Raw genomic sequence first — 8,857 nt, forward strand, 5'->3', positions numbered from 1 at the left:
GCCCCACTCCATCTCCTCCTCTGTGCTGGAGCGTTGGACCATGGCTCCTTCCCCCTCAGCGTTCCTCCAGGCTCCCCCCAGGGAATGTACTGCTTTGGTTACGTTAGGTGAGTTGCGGTTGTAACGCGAGGTCTTTCTGGGTTTGTGATGGAGAATAGCTGTGCCCATGCTTCCCATAAGCCTGTTTTTCTTCCCGGATTTTTTAAATGAGGGATAGTCACACATTGCCCTGTGGAAGGGAGTCTGCAACGAGCGGAGTCCCATTGCGAGGTCAAAACATTTGAACAAGGCCAAAGACTGACCTGGGAAAAGCATGGTCTTGTCTCTTCTCACCTTCCCATGCCCTTAGCCTTCACTCCTGGCCATGATGCTCCGGTTCAAGGCAGAGCACCATCCTCAGCCGTGACAGCATGAAGCTCTGAGCAGGGACTGGCAGCATCTTGCTGGGATGCTGCAGAGCCCAGACCCACACGTGTAACCCCATGGGGACTCCCAGTTCCCCTGGGTTTGCTTCCTCTCATTTCAACTGACACTACACAGCCTGTGTTCACACTGATGGGGCCCTGGCCCTGCAGTACTTCAAGTACGTAACATCAAACCTGTGAATCATAGAATCACAGAATGGTTTGGGTTGGAAGGGATCTCAAAGATCATCTAGTTCCAACCCCCCTGCCATGGGCAGGGACACCCTCCACTAGACCATGTTGCCCAAAGCCTCATCCAACCTGGTCTTAAACACTTCCAGGGACGGGGCAGCCACAACCTCTCTGGGCAACCCCAAGTGAAGTTCCTCAGGCCTGGAGTTGGGGTGTAGGGGCTCCAGGGGTCTGACAGTGCCCAGTTCATCCTGGCTGCACCGTGCAAAGCCATGTTGTTGCTTGCAATGTTAGTTATGTTTGTGCTTGCTCCAGGACCGCCTCGCCCTTCCAGCCTGACTATGACTGATCATTTCTCCTGGGCACGTTTTTCTTTCCGTTCTGAGAACATGCCCCCGAGACAAGCTTTAAGTCTAATAAAAAGCAAAGGAAATCTGTTGAGCTGACCGCCTTCCCTAGGCACGCCATGCTGACACAGTACCCACGAGGCGCCCTGCGTGACTCCTAGGCTCGTAGCAAGGAAACGCCATTTGAAACCCAAGCAGCTTTGTGACAGCGCAGTATGGCCCATGTGCCCAGAGCGGCACTGCACGCTGGGTTTCGTGCTTTTCTTGCCTTGCTGAGGGTGCAGATTCGTGTGGGCTGCACAGCCGTGAATCAGGTTGAAATGCTGCTGGGTTGCACGCAGCTGAGACGAAGCAATATTGGCAAGGAACAGCCCTTGGAATTAAACTGTCACTTTATAGATAAATGATTCTTTGCAGTGCCAGCCTCCCCAAAACGGCATGTTTTACCCCTTATAGCTATGTCCTTCGCAGTAGTTCCTCACTTATTCCAGACCAAAGGTATGAGAGGGGAGCACTCCCTGCAAAAACACGCTCCTGAGATGCTGGCAGTCATGAAACTGGATTTTTATGCCGGATAACTTAGAGATGCTCCACCACCTTTGCACTTTGTAAAAGTCCCTTGATTGCTATGCATGGAAAATCACATAGAGGTGCTGAGTCTTATAATGAGCTAGAAAAGATGGAGCACAAGAAAGCCAAGGGAAATTCAGCATTGTAGTAGCTGAGCAAAAGACTGATGGTGAAGTATGGTAGGGTGCTCTTTGGGGATAGAAGACATATTATGAAGATCATAATTAGCTTGGTGTTGGGCAGAAGTGGAGTGTAAAGCAAACCTTCTGGCCCGGAAGGCTGAGCACTGAGGCTCTTGCATCTCTGTATTCCTGTTCAACTGAACCAAAACTGAGAGAGAGGACTAGCTGTGCAGAACCAGCCTGAACTCTCCCACTTGTCCCTTGCCTAGACTCTTCTTTCCTTGTGGCCACAAAACCAGCACAAAGCAAGCAAATTTCCTCCGCTGGAGTGTGAGCAACAAGCTGTGTGTGCTGAGAACCTACATCCCCCCCTACTCGCACGGCCCCATCCCCGGCAGGCAGGACTCACCCGTGGTTCCGGCCACAGACACCGTGCCAAGAGCCGTGTCTGCTCCACTGAATCCTGTGTCCGCGAGAGAGGGTGCAGCTGAAGACGCTGGTACTGCAGTAGCTAGAGGCAGCGTTGATCAGGCATCCATGATCAGAAGTCTGGCACTGTTCAGGTGTTGGTATAATTTTTCCTGGATCAGCAGATTTAAAATTGCACTGTACCATACCTATTAAAATAAAAGTCAGAGCTGACATTAAAAATGCCACTGCTCAGTCATGTATCCTGCCTATTTTTTTTTATTTTTTATTTTTAAAAGAAAAAGTTGAGCATCCCTAAGGCTATGAGATATCTAGCTGGCATGAGTTTCTGTGGGAATCGGGGCTTGTTACCAGTTAATCAAATGCTCAGTGCACCCTGTTAAAATAATACATTTCTTCCATGGTTTGGGAGGGGGAGGTATGGCTAATGGGGTGGGCATGGGGACAGAGAGTTGCAGGAAACATAAAGCCACTGTAGCTGGTAATCCAGTCTGACAGCCCACGCAAGTACACTAACGCGTTGGTAGAACGTGCTGATGGAGCAGATGGAGAACAGACACCAACGCAGATCTGGCTTACAGGCCAGAAACGGAAAACAGTTCTCGTGATCAAAATCCCCTTCCACTACAAGGCCTAGTCATTCCTCGTGCTTTACAGGCCCTGGTAAAATTATAAGGGTAATATATGTGAGTTTTTTGATTGCTTGCGACATGCTCACGGACACAGAAGCTGACTAGGCCAGGCTTTTCCTTCCCTGTTTAAAGTGGTTGGGCTGGAGAGTTCAGAGCTTTGCGGAGCGTGAAATCACCGGTTCAAACGGCTGAGGATGCCAAGGCAGGGAGCAGAACCACCACAGATCAGGACTTGTTTGCCGGTGCATTAATATGCTTAATAACCATTATGCAGTGCAGGGTGCGTTCCAGGGTGTGAGCTTTTGTAGCACCTTGAACGCGCTTCCTGAACACTGCAGGGACTTCTCTTTCTCCCCAGTGCCTCACAGAACACCTGAAGAACATGTCTCTGGGTCGCTGTGGATGCACCACCCTCATCTACTCTACCCGACAGTTCTGCAAGTGCCAGCCTGTTTATGCTTTGATAGGTTTCTTTTTGAAAGGCAGTCCCGCATCCGAGTGGCCTTATGAATGAGGCTTTCCGACTGCGTTACTACGTCACCGCAGTCCAGGTGAGCTCTCCGGAGGAAGGTGATCAGATGCAGAAGTCAGCACTCTGTTGCTCAGATTTCTTCTCTTCATTGACTCTGCAGATCGCGGTATTTTTAAGGAACATTCATTGGAAAGGTAATGGCAGAGTCTGGTTTTGGGTATCTATTAAAATTATTGAATGGCTATTTAAGATGTTTTCTTCCAGGCATTCAAAACCTCCCTTGACTTTACATCCTTCTCTCTTGCTTCTCATCCCCCTTTTCTGTCACGCTTTTGTCTTACAGCTTAACTCTATGCAATTAAACACAAGTTTTAGGCACGTGAATAACAAAATTACCTGTGATGACAGACCTGATGTCTGTCTTAATGCTTATAACTTCCACTGCTTCCCTTAACTCCCCTGTCTTCTCCCAGGATTTTAGAGGTGGACTGGTTAGTGTCCTGAAGATTACTTAAAAGCCACCAGTTCCTGCATTTAATAGCCAGTAGAAAGTAATTTCAGTACAATGACTGGGGGAGGGAAGGATCAAGACTGAATTAGATCTTTTCAAATCCTCATATAGAAAACTCGCAATTACAGCACAAAAATTAAACTGAGAATTATGTTAGTCAGGATCTGCTGTCCGAGTGACAAACGCTGCGCAGCCGCAGGGACCTCAGCCTGATTTCCGATTTTCTCCAACTCCAGCTGGTTTCAGTAGGTTTCGGATTTGAGTTTTTTTACAGAAATTACTGCCCTCGGTTTGCAAGCCAGCAGGGACAGGCCAGGGAGCTTACAGACCTCAGCCAGAGAATTTTATGTCTGATTTTCTATGAAATTGGAGCTCAGAGTTTACTCAGGACTGAAGGGGGTTTAATGGATGCTGAAGACGCAGGTAACATCAGATTAACTGACCATTTTTAAGGAGTGATATTATGGAGACAGGATTGTGTGTAGCTATGAATACGTAGCATGGGTCAGTCATCAACCTACATGAGTGTACGAGTGTTAGACACTCGTGTTCTAGGCAGAATGAACATATTTTATTTCAAATGGAACATTACTGCACAACAACCATGGCAACAACAAAAAAGCAGGTAAAATGGCTGGAATAGGAAAAATATGTACTACTTTTTAACTACTGTCCATGCTAACCTACATATAAAACTACATCCATTTTCAGGTGATGGTGATGGGTTATTTGGAAGTGCACCAATGCACAAATCAGGGTGCTAATACCAAAGTACACTTCCCAGCCGCTAATGATCTGATACGGTGATTTGAGGTGAAAGTGAAAGCTTTTAAACCAACTGGATATTAATTGCCAGGAATTGTGCATCCAAAGGCCATAGCTGCTCATTCAAACCATGATAAAACCATGAAGTAATCCACTTTACGGAGGCCAGTGTGCAAGTCTTGCACTGTCTCTTGCAGGGTGTTCGGGAGTCCTTGCTGAGCAGGTCTTTCCCTCTCACTTTGAAATATATTCTGCTATAAAAGGGAAAGCAAGCTAGAAATCGATTAGCCATTAAGAAATTATATTTGGTATTTAGGGTTTTTTTTAGAATGGAAACCCAAAAGAAACAGTATGAGTAAACCAGTAAGAACTCATTTGTTTTCTTAATGAGTGCATAATACTTATGTAAAGCATAAAGGTTATCAAACAGGATTCTCTTGCCACAGAACAGGTACAGCACAGATGGTAGGATTTAAATCTCCTTCATGTTGTCTTCCTGCCTTACAAATTGACCTCATTCTCATGGGAATCTCTCTTAGCTCCTGCCACCTTCCCCGCTCTTGCACAGGCAGAGTGCCGTGGTGATGAGCTACTGGGAGAGGAGGGGCTGGGGGCACTTCTGATCTTACTGAGTGTCCCTGCACGGACCTCGCCTGCAGCAAAAAAACCAAAAACAACCCCAACAAAGCAAAGCAAACAAACCCCCCCAAAAAACCAGTGTGGGTCTGAACAAGCAAAAACTAGGGCACAGATGACTTGGAGAAAGTGGGGGATTCATTTCTTGATCTCTGAAACTGGATGCATCTGTCCGTAGTTTGGATCTCTGAGTCATGCAAGTCTGCTTTTCTAATCAAAAGGAAACAGGCATGTCTGGATTGAGCTCAAAGGCACCCGTAGAAGACACACCATCTGTATCAAGGCTGTTTCTCTGCATGGGCTAGAGAGGAAGCTTAAGGTAGTAGACTCATACCTAGACACATAACTTTTACGTGGCTGCCTGGATCTTACAGTCTATGGGATGTGGAGTGACTGAACCTGTAACTCTCACTGAAAACTAACTCTACTGGGCTGTCAGCAGCTCAGCAAACACTCTGGCCGACCCGCTGGGCCCTTGGCATGTACCTCAGGCACAGGCAAAGAGGTGAGCAAAGTCTGAAATGCAGCAGATGCACTAAATGCTGTCATGAAACCTCTGTCCACCCACTTTTCCTCCCCCTATTCCTCCCCGTTAATGTGGGCCTGTGAAAACCCACCTCTTGGTCCATTTCTTTCTTTCTGGAATAGATGTTTGCTATCATCAACCTGGGATGCCCCACTCCCTGGGTGAGACCAAGCTCCTTTTTTTCCACATATTTGTTTTCTTGTTTTCTATATCTTCCAATTTACCTGTTACAACAGGAACCCCAATTAACCCAGTTAATTGCAGTCACAGTTCTTTGATTCCACCACCGTATTTCTTAATCCAAACCCATGTTTGTGCTCCCTTCCACACCTACCAACAAAGTCCTCTGACATCTTCAGAAAATCACTGCAGAAGCCTTTTCCTCTGGGCAGGCCTCTGACAAAGCATCTCCTCCAAACCAGCTCTGATCCTGCTGTGTCCTCTTATATAGCTTTCCCCAGTCCCTAACTGGGGGCTCTCTTGCTCTCGGGGAAGAAGACCACAACCCTTCCCTGAGGTGTGACCTCTTCATCAGATGCTCAATGAGCTGCACCTTCCTGAGCCCTCATCTCTCAGCAGCTGCTCTCTGCAGCGGTGGGTGAAGGTCCTGCACTCTGGCCCTGGGGCAGGCTCTTCACCACCCTGGAGGGCTGATTGCCGTGCTTGCAGAGAGCTCGGAGAGCGGTTTCCCCTTCTCACGTGCACTTTTAGGGTCACTACATTCATCTGCCCCACTGAGCTGTGTAGGGGTTAATGAATTCCTGTTTGTACAGCTCTTTGAAGATGAAAAGTGCAATGGAAGGGCTCTGTTATTGTTACCATGCGCGAAGAGTTCTGTACCAAACCCAACCGTATTGTGTTTGGCCACTGGATGTCACAGCTGCTCAACGCACAATGCAGTTGAAATAAGAAAGGGAAAGTGCTTACCCAGCAGCGGGCAACAGCCACGGTTCCAGAGCTCTGATTTGTTCTGTGAAGAGCGTTTGTTTGTTAAGGGGCTTGGGGTCTTCTCCCGTGTCTGTGCACTGCTAATGGTGATTTGCAGAGAGACTGAGCAGCAACTGTGCTTCCTCTGCATGTTATTACACTGGGAGATCAGCAGCAAAACGAATATTTTTATGGAAGGAGATATGTATAAAATATTAATAACACACTGTCTGAGAAGGTGGACAGGCATTTGCACATGCTGACGAGCTGTCTTGTCACTGAATTATTCCTTCCTTAGCCCACCACCAGCAGTGCACAGCATGGAGCCCTCATATGATGGAAAAATTTCTCCCAGGCCAGCTCTAGACAGCAGTCTTTCAATCCTCTCGCTCAGGCCACGTTCCTGTGTACCTCACAGTAAACGCAGAGGGAAGATTGACCTCCCCTTGTCATCCTCCCTTCACACTTTGGTTTTTTCAAAGTCTCAAGTGGAGATCCAGCACACAAATGAAATCACTTCCAGCAAAATCTGTAGAGCAGACCTACACAGACATTACAAGAACTGTAATTACATTTCTTGGAAATGGAAACGAAGAGGGATTATTTGACCGTGTTCTCTTCTTTTTATAGCATCACATTGTCCTTTTCACCACCTTGGGGAAATGGCGAGTGAAAGGCTGATGCTTGTGGCGCAGTGAGGTGATAACCGCCCCAGAAGTGATGTGAACATTAAAGAGGGAAAAGCATTTGAAGATAATCCAAGGACTATAGCTATCACTAAGAGTAATTGGCTGAAACTGAGCAAAGGAAAATTTAGGTTGACAATGAACTGCAGGTAGCTAATGCTGAGATCTGGTAGACCGTAAAATGGAATTCACAGAGGAAACCTCTCTGCTATAAAATGGGCAAATCCTGCTTTTAGGAACACCGGTCTAAACCTCCGGTGTCTATCTCTGACTGCCTCAAAGCCCATTTCTATCACAAAGCTTCAGTAGAATCAACAAATGTATCTGAATTTATGTCGGTAGAAGGTGATTTAGCCAAGCCCATCAAAATTTTATATAAGAGGAAGGAGGCCTAAAGGGATTGTGTGAGCTGGAGAAAAGAATTCTAGCACTTTTCTACCTCTGACTTGTGCAATCTCTGTAGGCAGTTGAAAGCCAGGGGGCAAAAAGGTTAAAAAAAAAAAAGACAAACCAAAAAAGCATGGGCAAAATTTTAAAGAAGCGATGGCCCGGTTTTGGAAGAAAGATATAAAAACATTACGGGAATTGTTGAATAGAAGGATCCCATGTTTCGATCCACACAGCTATTGCCAGCTTTACTCGTGGCTGGACCTACCAGCACTAGCTGCTTTTTGTCTTTCGTAAAACTTGCGTAGGCTCTGAATACTTTTACTCACCCAGCATGACGTCAGCAGAGCGAGCTCTGTTTGGAGAGGTTTTAACCTCGCTTACGAAAACCTAGATAGCCTGATGGAAGGCAATCTGTCTCACATCAGTCTGTTCCTGGTCAAATGTTTGCTGGACTTGGGAGGGACGCGGCTATTACTGCAACCCCTGATGAAATTCCTGCTGATTCAGAGGGAAAGGAGTTAACCCTTTCGAGTTCTGGGGCAAAGGAGCACTGAGGGATTGAGACAGCTACTTCAGTGCCATGGCGAGGTCTTGATGTGGCTACCAGTACTCAGAATGGATCTGAACGTCAGACTTGAGCTGAGCTTTAGGCCAGCGAGGACGGAGGGAATAGCCTGAGAGAAGCAGGATTTAAAAGATGGCAAAGAGTCAGGGAAAACTAGAGATAAAAGTGAAGTGCATGGAAGCCAGTGATGTGGGATTAAAGGCTTATTTCCCACTGCAGTCGGAGCGGGAGGGGGGAGGCTGGAGTCTGTATGACTGCGTCTGTGTGAAAGTCAAGAAACCATGCCAAGAATATTCATGGATGAGATAGCTGACATTAGATTTTCCCACTGGCTAAGTTTGGGTGCAGAGACGATTCCTGTTAGACCTACGATCTTCCTCACCTGTAAACCACCAGTTCACTTCAAGCACGATCCTGCCGTGATATCCGGAGTGCCTAGGCACTACGTCCATACTTCTCCCTGGCAATTATATTGAGGTAGCAAACCAGACGACTCATAAAGACAAGTCTCAAGCTAGGCAGGTTTAACACCATATACATTAAAAAAAAGCTATAGCTCCAAGAACCAGTAAGTGACTGCTGATGTGTGCAAGACTTTATACAGGGGAAGGACTCCTTCTGTGTTATTCAGCTTGTAGTTAGAAGCTTAATATTCAAATACATTTGAAGAGTTTAATTAAAAT

This window comes from Balearica regulorum, chromosome 21, assembly GCF_011004875.1.
Source record: "Balearica regulorum gibbericeps isolate bBalReg1 chromosome 21, bBalReg1.pri, whole genome shotgun sequence".
NCBI lineage: Eukaryota > Metazoa > Chordata > Aves > Gruiformes > Gruidae > Balearica > Balearica regulorum.